Genomic DNA, 27081 nt, shown 5'->3' with positions numbered 1-27081 from the left:
CATCCTTAGGGTCTATTTCAGAAAGATGCATAGGGATCAATCTATCAATAAGCCTTTATTAAACATCTACCATATTTAAAGCACTGTGCTAAGCACTGAAGATACAAATAAAGGCAAAAGACAGTCTATCCTCAAGAAGTTCATAATGTAAGGAGGAGACAACATGCAAAGAATGTATAATCAAGATATACACAGGATAATTGAAAGAGGGAAGCCAGTTATATAAAGGGGAATTGGACATTTCTAGGGGGAACCAGCCAGGATCACTGCAGCCAAGAACAGCCTCTTCAACCCAAATTTATAAAGAGAAATAGAAAGATTGATAAATTTCATTTGCCCTGATTCCATGGAATTCCAAAAGACTTCTCTCCCTAATTTTATACCAATCTGATCTCCATCCAATAAAGTGCTAAATAAAATACTATTTACTTCAGACACAATCTACTTTGTTACATAATGACTGTTTAGAGTTCAGTTCTATAAGCTGAGAACAGTAACAGAGTAACAGTAACAGCACTAAGCATTATCCTTACCTCTGTGGAGCATATCTTGATTTAATAGAGAAATAAAATGATATAAGGTCATAAGCTAAGACTATCATAAAGTGCAATGCAGGCACCCTATACTTAAACACTCCCAAGCTGCCTCTTAACTCTGAGTGAAACAATTTGCCTAATGTCTATAGAAGTGACTCAATTAATTTTCTCCCTTAAATAATACCAACCTGTCCCCTGAAATGCACCTTGGTAAAAATGTTTTTCTTTCTTTTCCTATTTTTTAAAGACCTTCCTAAATGAAATACTTTATAGGGGAAGATATTGTTGATTTTGAATAAGACAGAAAATCTGCTTTATGAATAAAGAATTCACTACTATCTTTAGAGAGCCTTCCTAAAGTACAAGCACCATTTTAAGATAATGAGCCAAGGAAAAGACACTCAGTGGATGACACTAAAGTTGCCTCAGTTGTAAAAAGCAGCCTCAGCATCTTCCTACTTTTCTTTCCTGAGGAAAACTTTCCAATCAATCTTTCTACCACCATATCAAACCTGAGTTGTGCCACTTTCATTGCCCATAGGCCAACAGAACAGAGAATATATTGTTTAACGATTTGTATTCTAGTTAATATACAAAGGGACTACAGCCTCCAAAAGAGCATGTCCTTAGTATTTAGGGACAAAGTCAAGAAAATGATGCCCTCTGAAACTAAAATTTAACTATCAACAAAAATGGATTAGATTGACTAGGTGCTGAAAAGTATCTTAAAATAGTTAAGGGGTCACTGACAACATAGGAATGGTCGCCAAATCTGATGAAGGAAGCCAGGACTAGTTTCCTCCTCAAATCTCATTGAGGGAAACTAAGCCTCAAAGAGTGATTTGTTTCAGGTACGAGAACTCTTAATTTTAAATTTATCAAAACCATTTACCTTTTGAGTAATACTCTGATTTTTTGAAGGCACACAGCCACAAAGAAGGGGTCTCTTGGATGAATGACAGATTGATTACCCTTTGTAAGTTATAAATCAGCATTCTGGCATATATATAGTCTTACATGAGTTTGGTTAATTATTTGGTATTTATTTCTCTAACTGCAAATTTTCTCAAGAATCTAAATCTGAGGCTTTGTTTTCAATTTTTTCTTTGTATCCCTAGTCAATCATTGTATGGCAAATAAGAGATATGTAGTAAATGCTTTGTAGAACTCAATATTAATTCCAGTGAGTAAATTCCAATGAATAAAGTGATAAAACAAAGTTTTTGAACCTGCAAAGCTGAGGACTATCTATGCTATGCTTTTCCATCTGCAGTAGCTGAGATACCACTTGATAGATTATAACTATAGGCTGTCCATCCAACTTCTCAGCATTACTGGGACAACAGACGTATCTCCTGGTGAAGAATTTGACTATGGAGGCAGAGGATGTAATTTTAATTTTAGCTCTGTTATTAATTTTGTGATCCTGAGCAAGGTCATTTATAGATCTAAATGTTTCCACAAATGTGGCTAGATCCTTCTGACCATTTACAAAGAGGTGTTCATATGAATCAAAACAAAGTCATTTTTATGTTAAGAATGTGAACCCTTTCCCTTGAAAAAGTCTATAAAACTGTTCAGAATGCTTATATTTCTACCTTTACAGAATAGCTGCTATTCTTCATTTTGAGAAGATTTATAGTTATCAGTTGCAGTCTTCATTAACACATTCTAAACTATGGTGATTATTAATAATAGATGTCTTAATCCAGACTAGTCCAAGTAGAAAACTTATTTACAACTCAGCAATTCAATAAACTTAATACCTTTCCAAACCTGCATCACACTATACACTCTCATGTGCCCTAGGCTCCAAGCAAATTAATTTGTCTTTCCCTGTCTCTTTGCTTCTCTGAAAGCAGAGATTATTTATTATTTTTTTTTTTTTTTACTTTATAACCTAATGCCTAGCACAGTGCTTGGCACATAGCAGGTGTTTAAGAAATATTTTCTGATTGATAACTACTTACATTGGTTCCTACATCTGGATTATCTCCTCCTTACCTTCCAATAAAATAGTGCTTGTCTTTTAAAGAATAAACTTAAATGTTATCTTCACTACCAAGCCTTTCCAGATTTTTCTAGTTGGAAATGATTTTTTTTCCCCATCCTGCAACCCTGAATAGCACTTTGTACTTCTCTCTTGAAAATCTATTTTGCTATTATTTATGGATTTGTTGCCTCCCCACTGATAACTATAGTCAATGACTTTGTTGCATTTATATTTTCATATCTTCTTTAATGTCTATTTAGAGCAGTTGTCAGCACATATAATTCGATTCCATAAATATCTGTGTAAGGCACTGTACTAAATACAAAGAAAAAAATGAAACAGTCTCTTCCCCCAAGGGGCTTATATTCTATTGAAGAGATAAAACTCGAACATAGATCAGTAAACACCAGATAACATGCAGAATAAGCAAACACAACAAGTAGGGGAATTAGAGAAGGTTTCAAAGAAGTATAGATAAGGAGGAAGTGCTTTGTAACCATAAGACATGGCCAGTGCAGAGGCCCAGAGATGTAAAATAGAATGTCAACTTCAGGGAACACTGGCTGTAACATAAAGCATATAAAGGGGGGGTAATATAAATAAAAATGTAAAGTCAGATTGGAGCAGGATCAGGGAGTTTATATTTTTACCCTAGAGACAACAGAGTTTTTGAATAACAATAAAAAAAAAAAAAACCTCATTGGTAATCTTTGGGAAAGCAGTTTCAATAGAATGGTGGTTAGCAGAAGCAAATTACAAGTGATTGAGAGAAAAGTGAGTGGTGAGGAAATGGAGGCAATGAATATAGATCATTCCTCTTGTGATTTTATCAGAGAAAAAGAGGTGACACATAAGATGACATTAAAGCTTGAGAGGATGACAAGAACAATTGAAGATTTTCTAAGATGAGAGAAATCTGGGCATGTTTGTAGATATCAGAGAAAGAAAAACTGAGGACAGAATGATTAACACTTTCAAAAGCAGTTAGAAATGAGACTGAAGGCACAACCTTCCTCAAAGAAGGAAGAGCCTCTTCATCTTCAGAAATAAAAGAAGCAAATGAAAAGAGAGAGAGGTGACAATTTAGAGAGGTTTTGAGATGGAGAGTAAAAAAGGCAAGATTAGGAGAAGATTTCAATTTTCTTATTGAAGTAGGAGATGACATCCTTGGCTCAGAGACAATGGGTAAGGCTGGAAGTAGAGATGGGGACTTGAAGACTTGAGGAAAGGTTTGGAATAGCTAAAGCAGGGGGTGTGATAGTCAAATAGAGAGTATCAAGATTGCTTTAGCAATGAGGTTCCAGTTGAGATGACATATTTCAAAATTACATATAATAAATTACAGTAGTTCCAGTTGGCAGAGTTTCCCAACTTCCTCTGAGAGTATTTAGAAATAGAAGTGTTAAGTCAGATGGAAGAAGGTGGTGACCCAGGGCTGGGAATGGCAGATCAGTAGGACAAGGAGTTCCCTGTATCACTGAAATCACAGAGTCCCCAAACCCTATCATGTTTAGCATATTTTAGTAATTCAATAAATTCAACCTAACAAATATTATGTAACCCACTACATGTAATACACTGTACTATGTAGCTGATTATTATCATGTAATAAACTAAATTGTTATAAAGTAGGCTTTTTTTTTACTCTTTTATTTTATTGTCATCGATGATAAAGCTAAAGCTTTCTTCCAAATTCATGATAAAGCTCCTTATCACTTTTAATGCTTCTAATAACTACTGTAATTCTGTGTGATTTAGTGCTTGAATAATCCTCCAGGATTTTCCTCTAGATCTTTAAAAGGACTGTAATGTGTACAGAGGTGTCATAGTGATTAAATTTATAGGACACTCACCAAAACAGTGATAAGAAAGAATGTTTAATTAACACATATACATCAAATTATAGTGCAGTAGTATTGAAAAAATGGACAGGACTCCATGATTGAAAAGGGTGTGTTGGGCTAAGGCTGAATGGTGCGGGAGGCAGAGGAGGAGAGAGGAGTTTGACTATGGTTTCAAACTAGAAAATTTAAGAAGAGTGCATTCAATCCATTAGGAATATCTTCTCAAAGTATGATTTAAAGTCTTACACCACCCAAATATTCCTTTTGACCTCTTCTTTCAAAAAAGGGGAAAAAAAAAGGGAAAGGACAAAATAACCCAATGATATCTTTACTTTAAAGATAGGAAGCCTGGCATCTGGACTATCATCAAATAGTTTCTGGATCTTAATAACAGCTCATGATATCTTCAGTGTCAGAATCTGAAAATATCAGAGCTTTTAAAACTCAAAGATAAAACAAGTGAAGTCACTTCATATTTAAAGATTAAGAAGTGAAGAATTTAAGTCTTAAAACCATACCTATCAAGCAACCTAAATGTCCAAAAATAGGAGAATGGTTAAATAAGTTGTGGTACATCAACATAATAACATATAATAATTAAGATGGACAAGTATGTAGATTACAAAGACATCTTGAAAGATTTTTATGACATAAAAACCAAACAAAAGCAGATTTTTAAAGAACAGAAAACACAATATTCTCCTAGGAAAATAAATGAATGTAAAGTAATGGACAGCCACACCTGATGGAGATGAGGGAAAACCTGGGGGAGGGGGAAATGTTACGACACTTTCTGCATTAAAAAAATTCAATTAAATGTAGCTTTTAAGCAAGTATAATTGTTAAAATATTTCATGTTGTTTTTAATCATGTATGTGTGTATATATATATATATATGTATATATGTATCAACAAAGCCCCACATATCTCCCCTCCTTTTTCTCTCATATTTTTTTACTTGATATTGAATCATCTCACATGCCTAAGAAAGAAATTTCCATTCAGGATAAAATGATCAATAGTGATCTTGTGTATCAAAGCATAACAAAAAGTAGGTAGAATTATGTCTCAATAGAAATCAAAGAAAAGGCATCTCTGAGACATTAAAAAAATCCATTAGCATCTTGACAATAAAATGACAAGATATACTACTAGTATACTAGAATATCCAATCACACAGAGTGTCATGCATTCCAAATGAAGAATAATGATATTAGCAGCATAGCAGGGAGCCAAGGACAGTGAATTCAGAGTTAGAGGATCAAGGTTCGAAACTCAGCTCTGATATTAATTACCTTTAGGAGTATTTAACCTCTCTGGGTTTCAGTTCAATCACCTGTAAAATAAAGGAATTGTTCCCTTCCCATTTAAAGTACATATATTCAACCTCCTCTTTTTCACCTATATAACAGTAATAATAATAGTAACACATAGTTTATCTCACAAACTTGTTTGAAGAGAAAATATTTTGAAAAACTCAAAATTCAATATGTAAATGAAATTGTTTATATAAGATTGTTATATAAACAATTCAAATATATATTCCATCCTATGATTCATAAAGTGCTTACTCCACAATAATCCTATGAAGGAGGTAGTACAAACATTAAATTAGGGATTACCTGTGATTTAATTGATTTCAAAAACTCCAAATAAGGCCATTGCTTCCACCAGTGCATGTACTAATACACCTTCTTGGTATCAGTCTTAAAGAACTGCCTAGAGCGCTAGACTATAGCATGAAGGGATTAAATGACTTGTCAAGGGTCACTCTGCCAATGTGTCAATTTAAGATCTGAAACCAAGTTCTCTGGATTCCAAGGTGCTGGCTCTCTATCTACTAAGCCTGGGCTACTTAACCTTTTTCCACTCATGACTCCTTGTCACAAGAGATATTCTTATGTGACCTTGGGTATAAAAGTATAAAATAGCTACACAAATCAAGCATTTACTGATAATAAATCATAATTTCACAATCCTCACATTCAATTATGAGATCCTATATGAGATCACCAACCACAGATTAGAAGGTGAAAGTATTATTTTATTAATAAGGAAACTGAGGTTCAGAAAACTTAAGTGATTTGTCCAGAATAGCACAAGTAAGTAATAGAACCACAGCTCAAATTCAAGTCTCTCAGACCCAAATCAGTGTTCTTTGCAATGCTGCCTCTTTAATTAGCATAACATTATGTAACCTTTTAAAACACCCTAAACATCAGACATGGCAATTCAACTATGTGACAATGCAGTGAAAATATAGTCTAGTACATAAGAATGGTGGAAAAGGTAGAAAACACGCATTGGCCAGGAAATCCAGAAAAAGTCAAACACAAACTTGATTCAGCATAGTCATATATCACAGTACATCAACCTTAGCTTCCAGGAATTTACAGGTCTTATTTATTATTCTTTAAAAAAAAATATACATATTTTATTGATGTCTTTTTTTTTATTTCACAATTATAAGAGGTGCTTCTTCTCACTGAACCTTCCTTGAAACAAAGAAAAAACATTTATGCCTCATTTTATTATTCAGGGATGATAGTTCTTCTCCAATTATCAAATATTTAAGTCCATAGCTCCCGAGGTAATGCATTAGGGCCCAATTAACAGGTCCCACTTAATTCAAAGTGACATTTTATGGGGACAAATTCAAATGGACCACCCTATTCTTGTAAGGTATATTCAGTAGGATTTTATAGAAATTCCACCAATTATTCTGTCTCAGCAACATAATTCATTGACCAGATTTTTAAAAAAAATCAAATACAACTGTATTTTATAAATTTAAAAATTTAGGATGATATGCAGTTTTCTGTCAGCAAACAGTAGTCAGTTTCTGATATACCTTGTAAAAATATCTCCCACTTTAACCATTTATTTAGAAGCAGGTATAACATATCCAACTCCATAGTGCATATAACTTGCTTTCTGTTTCTTAAAAAGCACTAAGTTCATTCTCACTTTAGCATTTTTACTAATGTTTTTGCTTCTAGTTGCCTTGCCCTTCTCCATTTAAATCTTATTTAAAACCATTATTTTCTCCCTCTCTGTGGATGACAGCCCCCATGTTCCATTCCAGGCTTAAAAACTCTGACTTTTTTCTCTTCCTCATTACATTCCATCCCATCCAATCAACTGACAATTTCTATCTATTCTATGTTTAATGCAAGACCTAAAATAAAAAATTCTAAAGTTTTTAAGAACAAATCAGAATTTGGGGGATTTCTCAGTACTCATAATCCTTAGAGTATGTTTACATTCACTCAGGATTTCCCCTGAGAATTATGCCAGAAATTGTCTTTTGTCTTTCAACTCTGGGCTTTCAATTACTAGTTAAACATGAAGGCCAACTTGTAGTTCTTGGTGTGAAGGTCTGTGAACTTAGTTTTATTTCTTAAATTTTTTATTGCAAAATAAATATATTTTCCTTTGTAATCCTATTATTTAGTTTTGCTTATATTTATATACATTTTATATTTATATATTTTTTCACTTATATTAACCTACTATATATAAATAGAGAAAGTGGATGACAAAAAAGATTAAGAATCTCTGGTCTAAAAAGTGATCAATTTCAGGACAGGCTTTTATTTAACCCAACAAATAATACCCAAAGAATTTCTACTCAAGCATATAAATAGAAAAGATAACTGGATTGTTTTATTTTTTTTTAAATAGGGCTTACTATAGGATAAGTCAAGAGAATATAACACAAGAGAATATCCACAAGGAGCTTAAATTCTTATAAGGTAATTAAGATAGGTACACATATAATTATGCTACAAAGAAGTATGTGAAAAACATCTGACAAGTTGCTTTATTTAGAGGAGGAAGAAAACATTTTCAGGGTGAAAGATCTGCAGAGATATAACACCAAAGAAAGAATTTCAATGGACAGAAATATAGAGGGATAAAATGAAATGAGATAACATACATAGAGCAGTTTGTAAACATTAAAGCCTTATATAATGCTAATTAATAGCTACTATTACTCTTATTGGAACTATATTTCAGTTATGGGGATAGTTTAGGTAATCGCTAGCCCCTAAAATTCTATGATCATACTTTAAGCCATGATAACTTAGGGGAGAGCACTATGATAAGATTGTAAATTTTGAACCTACTTACAAGTCTACTTTTGAGGTGATTTGAAGTTCCAAAGAGTCACAGAATATAGGTAGGCCTAATGCAGTTTATTCTGCTTAACTAGAAAATATTCAAAATGAAAATGGTTCAGTTAGAAAATCAACATGCACCTCCTGACCTTTTATGAATATTTGATACCATGCAAGCCACTAAAATTAGAATAGCTCATTGTTTATTGTTAATGGTGTTTGTCATTAATACTGAAGAACAGGAAGTTACCAAGAGTGTTGGAATCGTCACCACAAAGTATCTCATGAACTTATTCCCATTGAGAGTAGTCATCAAGTAAGTTTTTTTTTTTTTTTAAGTATTCTTAACATATGCAGAGAAGAAAAATCAGGTCTGCAATGGATATCCTTGATTTATGGGACACCACTATGGGATTTCACTGTAGGTGGAGACATTAGCAAACCAGAAGAGCAGAGATGATTCCAGCCAGTCTGAAATGAGAGGGGCAGATGCAGTCATTAACATGGTTTCCAATGAATAAACATACCCTTTTTCATTATTTTCATGTTTGCCTGTTTTTGCATGCTGTGCCTCTTTGGCTGAGGAGAGCTAGTATCTGTCTCTGAAAATGGCTGTTAATCACATTTTTAAAAAACATATTTTAGCAAGGGATGAAAACACTCACAAATGCAGCTGGAAAAAAAAGGCAGCCGCCCCTGCAGCCAAAACAACTCAGTGTGGGAACAGGGTAATGTTGTCACATCTTTGAAATCCAACTGATTTGTAAAATCATCAGAAATGAGGCGGGTGACTCTGATTACCATTGTGATTTGGGGTGTATTTATCCTTGGATGGAAAATCTGCTCAAATGAACTCTCCAGGATAAATACCATCTATCAGCCTACATGGTGTCAGTAATCTTTATAAAGATCTGAGTATTTTTAACAGTGACCTTTCCATTCTGGGGTTCAGGTGGTGGTAAAATTAGTTCATCTCACATTTTATCCTATGAAAAGAAGTCAATGGATGAATCTACTCAAGAAATGAGGAGACTTTGTGGTGAAATAAAATGGAAGAAGATACTAGCAAAAAATATTATGGTTCATAGAAATGGTTGAGGGGGATACATAGTATGGGGGAAAAGGGAGAAATAAAGGAAAGTTGGTTCTTGTGTGAACCCTTGAGCTGCTTCAGCATCCCCTCTGCCTTACCCATCTATAGTAGTGAATTAGTCCTAAAAATGCCTTTAATCTGCCATAGAGAATCTCTATCCCTAATTAGTTAAAATATTCATGGGCAATGGCCTGCAAATATACATATATGAACTTCAAATAAGGTGCATCAGATAATTAGATATACTGATGATTCCAAGGTTACTCACTAGACACTGGCAACTTCAGATTCCATATGATCTGCTTACTATGCAAATATCTCCATAAGTGCAAAGTCTTATTATTATAAATAACTCGTTTCCCAGCTGCATACATATTCTATGGAGAAAAATGACACATTGCCTGACTATCACTACAAGAAGCCAAATAAGAATAGTGTCAAATTCTGGTCTCAAAACCTGTTTCTCCGGATTTTAGGTTTTGTTTAGAATGTAAAACTAGGCCCAAAGTAGGGTAAAAGTTCACTATGTTTAGTAGTGAGGGCCAAACCACCTAATAATACATGTATTCCTCCAGAAGATATAATAACTGACACTGAAATGGCGCTTTAACATCTACCAAGGGCTTGACATACATTATCTCACTGAAGTCTCACAATACCCTTCTGAGACATGTACGAATGGTCATTATCCCATTTAAAGATGAGGAAACTGGGGCCCCACAAATAATAAGTACTAAGAAGCAGAACTGGACCCTTATCTTGATGACTCCAGGTATAGCACTTTACAATATAGACTCTCTAGGTAAGTAGGTATTTTCTTAATGGCCTACAAAGTAATCTAAATAAAACATGACAAAGATGGCTGAGCTAAGTGGGAACAAAAACTAGCTGTGACCATGTGCCCACAGTCCTATTTCTTCATGACATTATTTAAATTAAATATTGTAGGATTTTGCCCTTCTTTCTGACTCACACTACTCATTTCATCCAGATAACCTGAGGTATTTATTAAACATCTACTGTGAGTCAGACATTATAAATACTGGGGACATGAAAAAAATCTCTGCTCTCAAGAAGATAGAAGGGCATCCCCTTAGTGAGGAAATGAAGAAAGATTAGGGGATCACTTTATGTAGAAGCTAATCTTAACACAACATCTTAAAAGGAGGTAAGCAATGTGTAATCAACAGAGAGGTCATCTGGACTGGACTATAGAATGCAAAAAGGGAAATAATGTGAAATGAGGCTGGGGAAGACAGGTTAGTCGTGAAGATCTATAAAAGTCAAAACAAAGGAGTTTACATTTTTTTCTTAAAGGCAATAGAGAATCACTGGAGTTTAATGAGGAAAGTGTCAGGATCAGATCTGCGCTTAAAAACCCCACTATGTCAAGTATCTAGAGGAAAAATTAGGGAGGGGGGATTAAAGCAGAGAAACTAGTTAGGAGCCAATTATAATAGTCAAAGGGAGAGAGATGATGAGGGTCTGAACTGAGGTGGCAATTGTGTAAATCACTCAATCAATTGATAAACATTTATTAAGCATTTATTATGTGACAACTGGGGCAGCTAAGGCGAAGAGTGGATAGAGTATCAAGCCTGGAGTCAGGAAGACTCATCTTCCTGAAATCCAATTGGGAAACAGACATTTACTAGTTATATGACCCTGGGGAACTCACTTAACCCAGACTGCCTCAGTTTCCTCATCTGTAAAATGAGCTGGAGATTGAAATGGCAAACTATTCTAGTATCTATGCCAAGAAAACCCTGAATAAGATCATAAAGAGTTGAATACAACTGAAAACAACTAAATATCAAAAGTTTATTGTTCTATGTTGAACTTCGCCTTCTCAATATTTCTGAATTCCACCCTTGAACATCAGAACTTACTGGAATTTCACCAGTGGTACATCATTACAATGACTTGGAATGTAGCTAAGTAGCATTAAACCAATTCTACAGCCATTCTTTTCATTTGAGTCCAAGCCATATGAATATGGAAAATCATGTTTTAACTGCTCTTTAGAATTTATTAAAAATGAAAATCCATATGCACATAATGAGCACATGATACTAGTAGAGGCTTTCAATGATAATGTCTTTTTAACTCAATTCATGACAAATCATGGGACTTTTATAAAAGTTCTACATGGACATTACCACTGAACACTTAGCAGCTAGGATTCATTAGAAAATTCGAATTATTAACACCACTGGAGAGAATATGAATTCAAACTAGAGTTCAGATCCTATTCCAAGCACTAATTTTGTGATTACAGTAGATAAGTGCTTTAGCTCTTCTCAGCTTCAGTATTCTCATCTGTAAAATGGGAACAATAAAAACGGGTTCATCTCTTGATCCCTGTAAGCAACAAATAAGATAACATGTAAAACATTCTATAAATTTTAAAGTTCTGTATAAATGGCAGTTATTATTATTATTATTATTATATTATTATTATTATTATTATTATTATTATTATTATATTTAGAAAGAACCTTAGAGACTGTCCAGTCCAGTCCTCTCATTATTCCAATGAAGATATTGTTTGGTCATTTTTCAATCATGTCTGACTCTTTGTGACCTCTTCTGGGGTTTTCCTGGCAAAGATACTGCAGTGGTTTGCCATTTCCTTCTCCAGCTCATTTTAGAGATGAGAAAACTGAGGCAAACAAGATTAAGAGACCTGCCCAAGATCACATAGTTAATAAATATCTGAGGACAGATTTGAACTCAAAAAGCTGTCTTTCTGCCTCCAGGCCTGGCACTCAATAGATGAAGATACTGAGAGCTAAAGAGTTTAAGTACTTGTCCAAGGTCATATAAGCAGTAAATATAAGATGAAAAAATGTTGTTGTAGTCAGAATAAATAAATTTTTAAAAATTACCTTTGGTGAACCATGTGATGAATCCCCTTGAATTTAGATAGGCAAGTCCTTGCACAACTGATATACAATTTCTATCACCAGACTTTCCTTAAATCTTTTACATCTTAATGGGACCTTACAGATTTTGTGCTTTGCTGATACAATTTTTTGAAAATCCATGTTCATCTTCATGCCATGAAGAGGCATCAAAACAGGGCTTTAGTCAATTCACAACTTGATAAATTAGGTAGCCTGCTATCCTTCTTTGTTTTTTTTTTTGTTTTTTGAATTCCACTGCATTTTGTCCTTGGATGTTATTGCAAACCATCTTTATTAGGCACTTGGAAGAAGGATGCTTGGCTAAGGTGACTGTAAATACCATTAGCAAGTTTACGGAACAAGTGAACATAACCCTTCACATGCCAGAGCTATGTTTGAAGGGTATATTTCATTAGCAGGAAAAGAGAGGTTTATGGTTTGAGTTGATGCCAAGTGCCAATTACACTAAATCTGGCTGAAGATTTTAATGGACAGAAGGAAAAAAAGCCCACTGTGAAATGGCACAATCATTGTCATTTTGCTTCTAAGCATGTATGCATTTTAACAAGTTAACTCAACAAGTTAGGGAAGGACAAGCACTCTGAAGTTTTTCTAATGGCTGTAATTCGTTAAGATGCCTGTCTGCCAGCTAACTTAAAGAGGTTCATAAAAAAGGGGAAGTCATCTCAGATGACTTTCTACAGGAGGGTCATGGTAGATTTAGGTGGAAAGCATTTTCTGGATAAGAGAGGGGAAGAATAAGACAGCAAGTAATACCTAGAACCCCTGGGGACTTCATGTCCAAGATGGCAGGCAAGCCCCTTGCTACTACCGTGTCCCTCGGTGAGATCAGCTGCTGGCAAGGAGAATTGTAGCAGGTGACTCTTTACTAGCGAGTCAGTGGGGAGTCAGATGTTACACTGGCAGACTCAAAATCAGCACCGTGTTTCCCTACCACTGGCACAACAAAATGAAAGGGTCAGAATCTTGGCACTACATTTGAAAAAAAAACTGCTGACACCTGAATTAGGGGAGTCCCAGAGAGCGAATACGGGGTGGAGAGTTTTGAGAAGGAACACTGCTAGCATGGAAAACATCAGAAAAGAATAAGAACAGTTGTAGGTGGTGTGTCCATAGGTGTGTGAGTGACTGCTTGGCTCAGGTAATGATATAGATGAGACTCTACTTACTCCTTTGAGTCTTTAGATCTATAAAAAGAAGACCTGATTGCTGCCTGCTTTGCCATCCTTTCCCTGCCTTTCTCAAAATTTTGTGACTACTGAGGGTATTTGAGGTGTTTTTTTAATTTTAATTTATTTTAAAGTTTGATTTAAATTTGGAACCTGCCTAAGACTTTTGACATTTATTTCTGGGGGTGTTTTCTGAAGCTAGATAGAGTGGGTGTTGAATGACAGTCAGGTTGCTATGGAAATATCTGTCAATGCAGAGACTAAGGCTTTATTTTACACTTTCCTTTTGTCAAGCTAAGGTTTGTGGGGTATTTTTAAAATAGTATATGTGCCCCAGAATTAAAAGCAAACTTCACAGTGAGTCTCTTCTCTAGCATTCCCATCATACCCGTCAAATGATTGTCTTTCCATTCTATACTGTACTGTCCCACATATATATATGTATACATACATATATTTATGTTATATTAATTCTGTTTCCAGAATGATAAAGTACTTTTCAAACTGTCTTATTTCATTGGTCATGTGTCTTCAGTTTCCCTTCGAAACTCAGAATGTCTATTCAGCAGATAAGAAAGTTGAACAGACAAAGGTTATATGGTCAGTTTGAGGAAATCTCCATATTAAACCCAAAGCTAAGATTTAGGCAACCTATGTACAAATCCCATTATAGTTATAGCTACTAGATGGTTTCTTGAGATTGTTATATTTGTAGAAAAAAATCAGGCCATAAAGATACAAACCTAATATTAAAAGATGAGCAAATGAGCTATCTACTCTCTAGAGACTAAAGTTGGGTTCTGTTGTTCGTTGTTAAAATTATTCATTATTTTCCACTTTTTACTAGCCTCCTAGAAAACTAGATATAAGATTAAAATAAGATATAGGCCCTACTCACCAAAATACTAATCAGGCCTCAATTCTTCTGGTTTTCAAGGCTCTCATTCTCCAGAAATTCATTACAGGGGACAGCCAACAATGCTACTGAATGCAGAACACTTTCCCAACAGCACTAAAAAAGGAAACACCATTGAATAAGATGCTCTACAAATAATGAAGAGTGACCCTCTTCTAAACTTCGCTTCCTATGAACCTAAATCCAATCATCCATTTTCTTTACACCAACTACCTTTCTATGCTCCTCTAAATAACGAGAGGAAGTAGCAGCACTGCCTTATAGGTCAGCCCTTGGATTTCAGTAAACAGTGCAATGGTTGATTGTTTGCATTACTTTGTATTTTTTTTCCTCTGGCTGCAGTCAATTTCCAGCATCTCTTTATTGGTCTTGTTTAGCTCTCTTTTATATGAATGTCAAATTTTGCATTTGTTAGGGACTATCATCCAGACCCCTGCTGGAAAAGAAAATTTCTCCTCCTTGGTATTTCATCAGATTTAAGACACCTGAGGTTGAATTAAATTCATAGTTTGAGGAAAGTAAAATACACAGAACCCATAAACTTACTTTCTTAGGACTGGCTCAATCTTCTAGCTGCATATAATTTATTTTGTTATTCCATGCAACATCCTTAAAAGTCTCTCTCTTCTCCCCACCTCCCAGTAAATATTATGTCTTCCTGATTCAATTTTATAAAACATTTTTTTCAACACTTACTATATGTAAGATGATGCAGATACAAAGACAAAAGATGACATAGTCTCTGCCCTCAAAAAACTTACCTTCTACTAAGAGGGACAGAGCATTATTAAGTATAATCCAATATATAGTGTAATGGAGGCAAAAGAGAGATCTATACAGCTCTAAGAGTTTCAGAAGCGGAGCAAATAGTTTCACCTAGATGGGCATTCAAGGAAAGTTTTTCACTATAGAGGTGATGTCTAATGAAAGTATCACTTATTAATTAAACTAATATGTGCATATGCACTAATATATGTAATTAACAATATATAAACTAGACTAATATATATATACACATTTTTGCTTATTAAGCTAACTTATAAGTATATGTAACATTAATATAGATATAACAAATAAATATATAAACCAAATGAATATGCATATATGTTAATTATATATTCATTTGATTTACATTTCTTAACTATATATGGTACATATACTGTATAAATATATGTCATATAACATACAGTATAAATATATATTTACATCTTAATATATAATCTAAATAACTAACATGCATTCATTCATTTCACATATATTTATTTTCTATATATATTAGTGCTATATAAACTTATATGTACATTTTGCAAGAATATATTATATATATTTAATATATATTCTTATTAACTTATAAATATTTATGTATATGCACATACAACTATGTATATGTAAGTATTTTCTTCCAACAAACAAAATGATATATAAAATATGAGGTCAGTATATGCAAGTAAGTATAATTTTATATTCACTGTTCATCTTATATTGACTAAGAGCAGGATAAGAGGGTTTACATTACCTTTTCCTTTCTATGGCCCAAGTTAGTTAATTCAGAAACAGATTGAAGAATTCTAAGAACTCAATGACAGAAAAACTTCACTATTTCTACTTTTATTGCAATGAGGGTAATGTCCTCTTGAGCCCCCATTTTGGGCCACAGAAGTGACTAAGGTATTAATAGAGTGTTGTTGTTTTATTTTTTTCTTTTTTAAGGGAAAGAGAGAAGGAAAGAGAAGAAGAAAATAAAGAAGTCAGCTAAGGGGAGGGGGAAACTTTCTATTTAAAGAAAATCTTAAATACAGAGATACTAAGCCCTATTTGCATCTCAAATGATTCTTAATGGCAAAATTTCTGTTGCATTATAGAGACTAAAAATATAGGGCTAAATACAGCACTACCAAAACCTTACTATAACTACAGTTGCTCTTTTCTTTTGGGAAGATTCATGCTATTACCAGGGATAGGAATGGGAATTATGGAGACCTCACAGCATTTGCATACCTACTAATTGAAACAGATGGCTTCAGAGCTAGGTTTACCTTACCTTCCCTTCCAAGTTACTACATTGAACACAGGCTCCCAAATGCTAGTTATCTTGTCATTTTATTCCATTAGGAACTAATTTGATTAATGTCATTAGGGACACAAAGTCTTCATTCGTGCTGCATATTTTTCAGAATCCATTTAGGAAAAAAAATACTATATTCTTAGATACTTAATACTGCAGAGTCAAAGGATAGTAGGAAATAGAAGTTAGAGATGGGAAAAGCCTTAGAGATAACTTGGTCCTCTGCTTTCATTTTACAGATGAGAAAACCAAAGTCACAAAACTGAAGAATATCAATTGAAAGATACTTTACATGTTGTTCAGTGCAACCTAGGCTTGAACAAAAACTTGTTTTATCCCTTCTTTACAAAGTTCAGCCTTTGCTTGATCCACTGATGAGAAGTTCCCTACTCATCATCCCTTGTCAACATATATAACATTTAAGAACCTCTAATTGTTTCAAAATGTTTTTTTTTTTTTCATGTCAAGCTAAACATCCATTTCTGTTCTCAGTTCTATCTTTTATAGCCAGGTTTAACAAGACTAATTCCTCTTCCATATGAGAACTTTTCAAATATTTGAAGATAGCTCTCATGTCCCCATAAATATTATCTTAAGCGGTACAAGTGCAGCTCCCTTTGCTGATCTTCACTTGGCTTAAATTCTTCTCTATTCACTTTCCTGATCACTTACTTTCCTTTGGATCTTCTCTAGTATCAATCTGCTAATGGCACCTCTTCCTGTTCTGAATTCAACCAGTTCTGAATCTACCTAATTGTACTATCATCTAAGCCATATTTATTTATCTTATTCATAAGGCTATCATGAGAGAATTTGTCATATAGCTATAGAAATCCAGGTTTTCATTTTCCACAAAGCTGCACTCCTCTCTCTTTGTCACCATGAATATCAGAAGATTGCTTCAGAACTGTAACTCATATCTCAGAGGATCCTCTGTCCCTGGGGTCCCCCTGTAAATTAGATGGTGGAAGGCTCTGCTCATTTATCCCCCATTTATCCAAGTATACTTATCTTCCCCCATTAAAACATAAGTTCTTTGAGGGCAGGGACTGTTTAAATTTATTTTTCCAATGTCATACTAATCAAATTACCAAAGAATTACTCATTAAAACTTGAAAAAGTTAAACAGTAATTGTTGCTCAGCTCCAGGCATAACTCCTGGATTATTTCCCACTAACTACATGTCTCTGTCTTCCTCTCATTAATGATTTTGTTTCCAGAATCTCCATTTGAGGAGATACCATCTATGTTCACTTCAAACCCCATTAATCTCATGATTCTCCAAAAAAGTCTTCATTGTCTTCCCCTAGGCAACTATAAGTTCCTCGAAGGCACAGACAATATTTCCTTTTGCTTATATTTATCTTTCCAGCACAATGTCTGGCACATCGTAAACAGTTAACAAATGCTTTATCCATTCATTTATCAATGTAATTTTTTTTTCTTCTCTGGATGTCACTCCTATCATTATCTTTTCCTTCCCAATCTCTTCTAAGAAAGAGAGAGAGAGAGAGAGAGAGAGAGAGAGAGAGAGAGAGAGAGAGAAAGAGAGACAGAGAGACAGAGAGAGAGAGACAGTGCCAAGCTAAATAAAGCCATACATTGGCCCTATCTGAAAATATATTTCATTATATGTTTTGTAGGCAGTCTTCTGGATTCCTGGTTAGTTGTTATGCTATCTTTCTTTTTTTTGTTTGTTTTTCATATTATAATAATAAATTGCTCTTCTGATTTCACTCACTTCCTCTTCTATCAAATCACTTAACTCTTCTCAGATGTCTCTGAATCTGCCCCTTCAATTCTTATAGTTTATTAATTCTATTATAATCATCTACCATAATTTGTTCAGTGATTCCTCAATGGGGGCACTAATTCTTATTAAACTAATTCTTAATTTACCTTAAACCAACCAAAAAGTCTCTTAAGAATGTTTTTTGTACATATGATTCCTTTCCTTCTCTTTTACTGCTTTGGAGCACATCTTTAGAAATGGTATTTCTTAGAAAGAGGGTAGACACCAGTTAACAGCTTTCTCAGTCCAGTTTCAAATTCTAGAATAAAGCTTGTCATTTAAATGATAAAGAGATTTATTTGGGGGGTAGTATTGGAATGGAGTTCAGCCAAAAATAAATTCATGGAATTTCATGGAGTACAGAAAGTACTGGGGATAACAAAGCATACAAATAAAAATTTTATTTGAGAATTTTAGACTTTAGTTGCTTTATCCAATAGTAAATTACATTTCTGGTCAATTTATAGATATTACTCAATAATTGTATGACCCTACCTAAAAATGATATACTTTATTGGTTATTACTATTGCTGACCCAGTATCATCTTAATAGTACAGTGATAATACTAGAAGCAAGATAATTAAAAAAAAAACAATGGAAATTATCAATAACCACAGATGTCCTATCTATATATACATTAAAAAGCAAAACTGACTTTTCTCTAACATCTTCCTTATAAATGAAAGAAAACAGAACTATTAATTATACTGTCCTTAAAAGATAATCACTTTAAAAAGCTTTAAAAAATAAAAAATAATAAAAGGTGATGGTAGAGAAGGTAAGAGAAGACTTTTACTCAGTAGTCCAAGCCAATCATTACCAATATTCACTATCAGAAAATTCTTGCTTATGTTTAATCTACATCTTTCTGGATGCACTTAGGTCTATTATTAGAGAAAAAAGGAGAATATTAAATCTGTCAATATTTCATTTGTTTTTTGATTAAGCTAAACTTCAACTTTTCTTATTCAGATTAAATGATCCATATTCCTTAAAATCTTCTTCCCAAAGCTCACCATTCAATTCTTCAATCATCTTTATTGCTGACCTCTTAAGTTTCTTTAAACTCCCCCAATTTCATGTCTGTATTGCTGGCATATAACAAAGACAGATACAGGTAATTTGAAGGCAGAATCTAATTCCTCTTGCAATGATCAATGGAAGACAACTGGATAATTACTTTGCTTTATACTTCTCTAAGTTCTTATAATACTGGTTCTTGGGGCAGCTCGATGGTGTTGTAGATAGACCACTGGCCCTGAAGTCAGGAGGACATGAATTCAAATCCAGCCTCAGGTACCTAACATTTATTAGCTGTATGACCCTGGGCAAGTCACTTAACTCTAAGTGCCTTACTAAAAATAAATAAATTTTAAAAACACTGGTCCTGTCAGACTTAGAATATGGTCTGGAGATCATTATTAGTCTGAGGGTCTTCCATTAGCTAGTCTTTCATGTTAAAAGAAATGTTTAATCTATGGCAATATCTATACTTTGGTGTTTGACATGAATTAATAATTTATCTACACTAAGAAAAACTAGTCATTAAGGAAGACTATTACTTAAATAAATTATTTTAAAATAAATTAAATAAATAATAATTAATTAAAAGTCTTATAAATTTTATGAGAAATTTTTGGTAGCAAGTGAGAATGGATGGGATTGGAAGGAAAAGCCTGGAAATGTTGGCAAAGTATCCTCATTTAAGAGGTATAAAACTCCTAATTTTTAGAATTCAGTTACTGTATTGATTTTCACCTGTTTAAAAGAACTCCAAAATGTCATGTTGTAGCTTTCTACTAAAATGAAGATTCTAAAGGTCCATAAAAAAAAAAAAAGAAATGTCTAAAAGACTTCTTCTAAATTGAGGGGAAAAATGAAAAGAAATTCAGAATGAACAGTAAGGTTTTCCTGCCAAAGTTTCCATTTCCTAACCTGCTCAGTGTTCAATCTGAAATGTCCCCAAAAGACAATTCACTGGCTCTTGCTGCATTACCATGTTCACTAAACTAATCTCATCTACTCTTCATAAGGCTTTCTTTATCAGTCAAAACAAAGACTAGCATTTTAGCAAAGGATTTCTGCTTTAGAATATGAAGGAGTTGAGAGGGAGAAGGAGAGGAAGGAGCGGGGACACAGGTACATAGAGCTCTCTAATAGCATCTCATCCCACTTGGAAGGAGTTTTCCTTAATCAGCACTCCAATTTTATTCAGTATACATGCCATGTTTACAATGCAGGGGACCTGTTTGAGTCCAATGTCTATGGAAAGGACATGTCCTGTACAGAGCAAAGCTAAGAACAAGTAAATGCATTTATATTGTTGATATGAGGTCCTGCTGGGACCAAAGCAAAGACCTTGGTGAATTAAGTCTATGTTCTTCTGAGAACTTTAAAATTCTTAACTTGATAAACACAAAATAAGATCAGTATATCCATAAATGAAGTGGAATAAAAAAAGATAATTGTAAATGAAACCAGAAATCTCTTATTCTCAGCTTCTTTTTCCTGTTAAGTATATGACAAATTCCACATATAACTTTCAAATGTGTTTTCTTCCAGTTTTCTTTCTGTTCTCATCTGTGCATTAAAAAAGTGCTGAAATGATGAACCCTTTCCTAATCATGATGGCCCAAGGATTGAAACCCACTGTTGTGGAAGGATCTCTGTAATTCCCTCATAGAAATAAACACCAATAATATATGATTCTCTTTATTTACACATGTTCTTATATACTGTTCTGATGCAGACTCAAACCTTGGATTAATACTTATAGAAAACTTCCCAAAATAATGGGGTAGAATGGTTCCTACCATTAATGCCAATCAAGAGATGGGATTATCACACATTGTCAACTCAAAATCTTACCATTCAGTAAGACCCACAATATCTACCATGAAATAGTTTATTATATGTTCAAATGGCCCAAAAGTCCTGAATCTCTTTTCCCCATTCTCACTTGAGCAGAAACACCACAAGGGGAAGAGGAAAGTGTAGTTTGACGAGGTGAATATTCAACCTACCTCACAAAAACAAGGGCACACAGGCTTCAATCTCTTTATGTATTTATTTATTTGTAAGAAAATGAACAAAAATCCATTTTCCTCACCTTCCCACTAGTTCCTCTCAGTTAGAGGAAGGAAACTCTCTTAACAAATATGAATAGTCAAGCAAAACAAATTTCCACATTGGCTGTGTGTATGTTATTCTGTACCCTGAATCCATACTTTCTGTAAGGAGGTAGGCAACATGTTTTATCATCCATCCTCCATTTATTTACTTTGACTTTCCCAATCAAAGTGCTATCTAGTCAGGATACGTCCCCTCTTGCCATACCTTTATCACTCCCTTTTCTCTTATGTCTTTTTTATTTTAATCCTGTTCCACACAGAAGAACATCACAGAGACTAGCCTTGGAGCCGGGAGGACAAGCTAGCTATGTGATCCTATATAAATTACTTAACCTCTCATTGCTCTAGGTAACCCCTCTCTAAAACTCTTTAAGTCCTGAGAAAGTGTTGAACTGAAATCAGGAGTTTTCCCACTGAGTGTTTCCTGTAACAATGAAATCACATGGCCGGTCCCTATTTCCTTTCCCCATCATTTCCCTAGCTATAATGATTGAAGGTATAAGATTCAATAATACAACTGTTCTTATGCCTATAGTAAAATATTGTGCTAGGCCAGAAGAAACTGGACAATGCTTTTCTAACCCTCTACCATTCGTTTACAAATTTTAAAGGAGGTAATATATCCTGATATTACATATTTTTCTAAATTAGGCCATATTTATTTGTTTGTTTATTTGTGAGGCAATGGGGTTAAGAGAATTGATCAGGATCACCATAGCTGTAAGTTTAAATATCTGAGGCCAAATTTGAACTCAGGTCCTCCTGATTCCAGGGCCAGTGCTCCACCCAATGCTCCAGTAGTAGCATTTACTACTCCCCTAATAATATTTTCAAAAAATAAAAAGAAACTAAAAATAAAAATTGTCACCAGTTTTTAAATGACAGCATTTAATTTATGAAGATTCTCCTGTTCTCCAATCCTTTTCTTCTTCAGTTTTAGATATTTCCTAACTATTGAGTAGTCCATTCTCTAATTCAATAGTATTTTGTTGAAAACTCCAACAAGAAAATCTTTGCCTGAAACAAAATAATCCCATTCTCTCAGAAGGTTCACATATAATGCAAGACAGCCATTCCAGAATACATTTTTTCCTCTTGGCTGGCTGATCGCGCTAGACTCGAGAGAAAACGACTCTGCTGCAGAGAACACTTTTGACGGATTTCAGTGGAGCTACGCCAGAAGAGAGACCTTCCATCTCTGTCTTGGTTGGAGGCAGAAGAAAGCAGAGGCAGAGGCTGAAGGACAGAACCTTTGGATTTGGAGACATCCGAAGGGCTCCAAGCCTCTAAACCGGCTGTGCCTTTGAGAAGAACTAACTCCAACATTTGAACTCTAACATTTGGCGCCCAACGTGGGGCCCTACTTTCACTGAAGAAGTCTCCAGTGACCAGGAACTGAGTGAGTACAACCTTTTTTGGCTGAAATGGGACAGATCCTAGGTAAAGATTGTCCTCTCCCCCATATGCGATCATGCTAGCTCTCACTTATTACCCAGGCGACATAAATATAATATCTGATTCAGCCTATTCAGTAGGTGTGGTACAAAGAATTGCCACAGCCCAAATAAAATTTGCAGCTTCTAATATATATCAGCTCTTTAAGGAACTTCAAGAGCAAGTGAGAAAGCATCCAGGAAAGATTTATATCCTGCATGTCCATTCACATAGTGGACTTCCAGGTCCTATTTTTGATGGAAATTCAAAGGCAGATAGCCTTTTAACTATGTTGGCCAGTACGCCTTTATTTCAGGAGGCCCAGGAATCCCATTCTAAATACCATCAGGCTGCTCGAGCTTTGCGTTTACAGTTTGGGATTACAAAAGAAGAAGCTAGGAGCATAGTGAAAAGCTGTACAGCTTGCCTTCCCTTCCACGCTCCTACACTGCCTCCAGGGAAGAACCCTCGTGGTTTGAGACCCAATGAAATCTGGCAAATGGATGTGACTCATTATAAATCTTTTGGTCGTCTGTCTTTTATCCACGTTGTGGTAGACACCTTTTCAGGATTCACTTTTGCCATACCAGCAGCAAAAGAGACAGCCCGAGTGGTCACTGAATTCCTCATTCAAGCATTCGCAATTATGGGTGTGCCACAAGAAATAAAAACAGATAATGGACCGGCATATACCTCCAAACATTTTGAACACTTTTGTGCACAGTATAAGATTTTACACACTACTGGCATACCCTTCAATCCTCAAGGTCAAGCAATAGTAGAAAGAAGAAACAGAGACATTAAGACACTCCTCCAAAAACAAAAGAAAGGGGGAGCCACGGGTAACCCTAGAGAACTTCTAAATTTAGTTCTCTATACCATTAATTTTTTAATCTTTGATAAAGATGCACTGGCTCCAGCAGACAGGTTTTATAACCCACCAGAAGAGCAGTGTCCAGTGCGAGCAGCTCCACTATCTTTAGATAATCGCCAGGTGATGTGGAGAGACCCAGAAAGTGGTGAATGGAAGGGACCAGATAGGCTAACTGCTTGGGGGAGAGGATTTGCTTGCATCTCTACAGGTGGAGAAGGAATCAGATGGGTGCCTACGAGCCGCATTCGCCTTGTCCATCGCAGAAAGATGGAGCAGACCTTGAAACAAAGGAGAAGACCAAGAAATATCAGGTGATTCTGTTGCTGATTGTGCTCATAAGAATTATTAGATTCCTGGCACATGAACTAATGGACAATGGAATCCTATTGGACTGTTTCTAGGACTTATGGACATGTGTAAATTTTCAGATTGATTCTTGTTATTTGTTACATTACTACTAGCCTGTGTTATATTGCTATGTGCTCATGTAAATTATGTATAATGCCTCCCATATTGATGGATTTATGTATACCATGTATATCTGTTACAAAGTTCTGGCCCATATTGATGGATTTATGTGTCCCCCCTCAGAAACCCCCTCTGTTTTAAAACAAAAGAAAGGGGGAGATGTTGGAATCCTTATTAACTGCTAAGTAATTAGAGTTGATCTAATCTTACAAGAAGTTGTTTTGGCCAGAACCTGAAACAAGGTACTAAGTAGAACTAATCAAGACAAGGCTTGTGTTCCCACCTTTACTCAAAGTCCACACCTTAAAGCTCTTTGGGCCAGAGAGCACTATGGGAGAAAACCCATAATCCCATTCTCTCAGAAGGTTCACATATAAGGCGAGACAGCCATTCCAGAATACATTTTTTCCTCTTGGCTGGCTGATCGCGCTTGACTCGAAAGAAAAAAGAGAGACCTTCCATCTCTGTCTTGGTTGGAGGCAGAAGAAAGCAGAGGCAGAGGCTGAAGGACAGAACCTTTGGATTTGGAGACATCCGAAGGGCTCCAAGCCTCTAAACCGGCTGTGCCTTTGAGAAGAACTAACTCCAACATTTGAACTCTAACAGAAAGTGTAGTTTGACGAGGTGAATATTCAACCTACCTCACAAAAACAAGGGCACACAGGCTTCAATCTCTTTATGTATTTATTTATTTGTAAGAAAATGAACAAAAATCCATTTTCCTCACCTTCCCACTAGTTCCTCTCAGTTAGAGGAAGGAAACTCTCTTAACAAATATGAATAGTCAAGCAAAACAAATTTCCACATTGGCTGTGTGTATGTTATTCTGTACCCTGAATCCATACTTTCTGTAAAGAGGTAGGCAACATGTTTTATCATCCATCCTCCATTTATTTACTTTGACTTTCCCAATCAAAGTGCTATCTAGTCAGGATATGTCCCCTCTTGCCATACCTTTATCACTCCCTTTTCTCTTATGTCTTTTTTATTTTAATCCTGTTCCACACAGAAGAACATCACAGAGACTAGCCTTGGAGCCGGGAGGACAAGCTAGCTATGTGATCCTATATAAATTACTTAACCTCTCATTGCTCTAGGTAACCCCTCTCTAAAACTCTTTAAGTCCTGAGAAAGTGTTGAACTGAAATCAGGAGTTTTCCCACTGAGTGTTTCCTGTAACAATGAAATCACATGGCCGGTCCCTATTTCCTTTCCCCATCATTTCCTTAGCTATAATGATTGAAGGTATAAGATTCAATAATACAACTGTTGTTATGCCTATAGTAAAATATTGTGCTAGGCCAGAAGAAACTGGACAATGCTTTTCTAACCCTCTACCATTCATTTACAAATTTTAAAGGAGGTAATATATCCTGATATTACATATTTTTCTAAATTAGGCCATATTTATTTGTTTGTTTATTTGCGAGGCAATGGGGTTAAGAGAATTGATCAGGATCACCATAGCTGTAAGTTTAAATATCTGAGGCCAAATTTGAACTCAGGTCCTCCTGATTCCAGGGCCAGTGCTCCACCCAATGCTCCAGTAGTAGCATTTACTACTCCCCTAATAATATTTTCAAAAAATAAAAAGAAACTAAAAATAAAAATTGTCACCAGTTTTTAAATGACAGCATTTAATTTATGAAGATTCTCCTGTTCCCCAATCCTTTTCTTCTTCAGTTTTAGATATTTCCTAACTATTGAGTAGTCCATTCTCTAATTCAATAGTATTTTGTTGAAAACTCCAACAAGAAAATCTTTGCCTGAAACAAAAGAATTCCATTACCAGAACATCCATTAATTCATCATATTCAGGACCCATGAAAATTTAGACCAAGAATTTGTAACCAAAGGACCATAAATCGCCAAAAGGTCTTTGGGGAAAATTACACATTTATTTCAATATAATAGATTTCCTTTATAATTCTAGGTTTTATTTTATATGATGAAACACTATTTTGAGGAAGGGTTCATAGCCTTCACTATACTGCCAAAGGAATCCATGACACATAAGAAAAATTAAGAGTATCAGATTTAGATGCACAATTTTAAAGCTGCTAAGGGCTTTAAAAACAATTTACTTGTTTGCACATTCGTGCCAGACGAGGAAACTGTGACTTAGGTAGTAGCTTACCCTAGCTCATGGTACTAAAAAGAATATTACACCTACTTCTCCTTCATATCAAAGCTTTCTTAGCATTTGCTGACTCCTTTACAAAGGAAAAACCCAGGAAAAGGACTTTCCCAACAAACCAAACATATTCACAACTGACCTACTTCAGAGATGTTAGTAAAGGTCACTTCTTTCAATAATATACTCCAAAATGAATTTGATTTTTGTTTAGGTGGAAAACCTGAGAATGGGATTAGAAGAAGGAAAAAAGAAGATGGGAGAGGAGATTCTCCCTCCCTTCTCTAGTTACCCTTCCTCATTCTATCTCCTACCCCCCAAAATAGCCTTAGCAAGGTACTGTTGCAGAAACCTACAGATAAGCATCTTAAATCATGGTAAATTACACACCGCATGCTGGTGACTCGGTCATGGGAAATTATGAAGCTACGTGATGTCTCATTTGTTGTGCTGAAAACAAATGTAAATAAATTACTGGGAGAATCTCATTTACATTTAGAAATTCATCCAGATGCATGACATGACTGCTGATTTTTTTTTAAATGACACTTTGAAAAGAAGTGCCACTCATTAAAAAGAGATC

General features: G+C 34.9%; 1 protein-coding gene across 4 annotated transcripts in view; it reads right to left on the bottom strand.

The window, feature by feature from the left end:
- ESRRG (estrogen related receptor gamma) overlaps positions 1 to 27081 on the bottom strand; it is a 608771-nt gene that overhangs the window by 508629 nt on the left and 73061 nt on the right. The window contains exon 2 of one of the 4 annotated variants that reach the window (XM_051998297.1): positions 14582 to 14695. The exons of the other annotated variants lie outside the window; for them this stretch is intronic. The gene's annotated coding sequence lies outside the window, so the exon portion shown is untranslated. The remainder of the gene's footprint in view (positions 1 to 14581; positions 14696 to 27081) is intronic. 4 annotated transcript variants of the gene reach the window in all.

This window comes from Antechinus flavipes, chromosome 4 (genome assembly GCF_016432865.1).
Source record: "Antechinus flavipes isolate AdamAnt ecotype Samford, QLD, Australia chromosome 4, AdamAnt_v2, whole genome shotgun sequence".
Lineage (NCBI taxonomy): Eukaryota > Metazoa > Chordata > Mammalia > Dasyuromorphia > Dasyuridae > Antechinus > Antechinus flavipes.
This window is presented reverse-complemented; position numbering and strand designations above follow the sequence as displayed.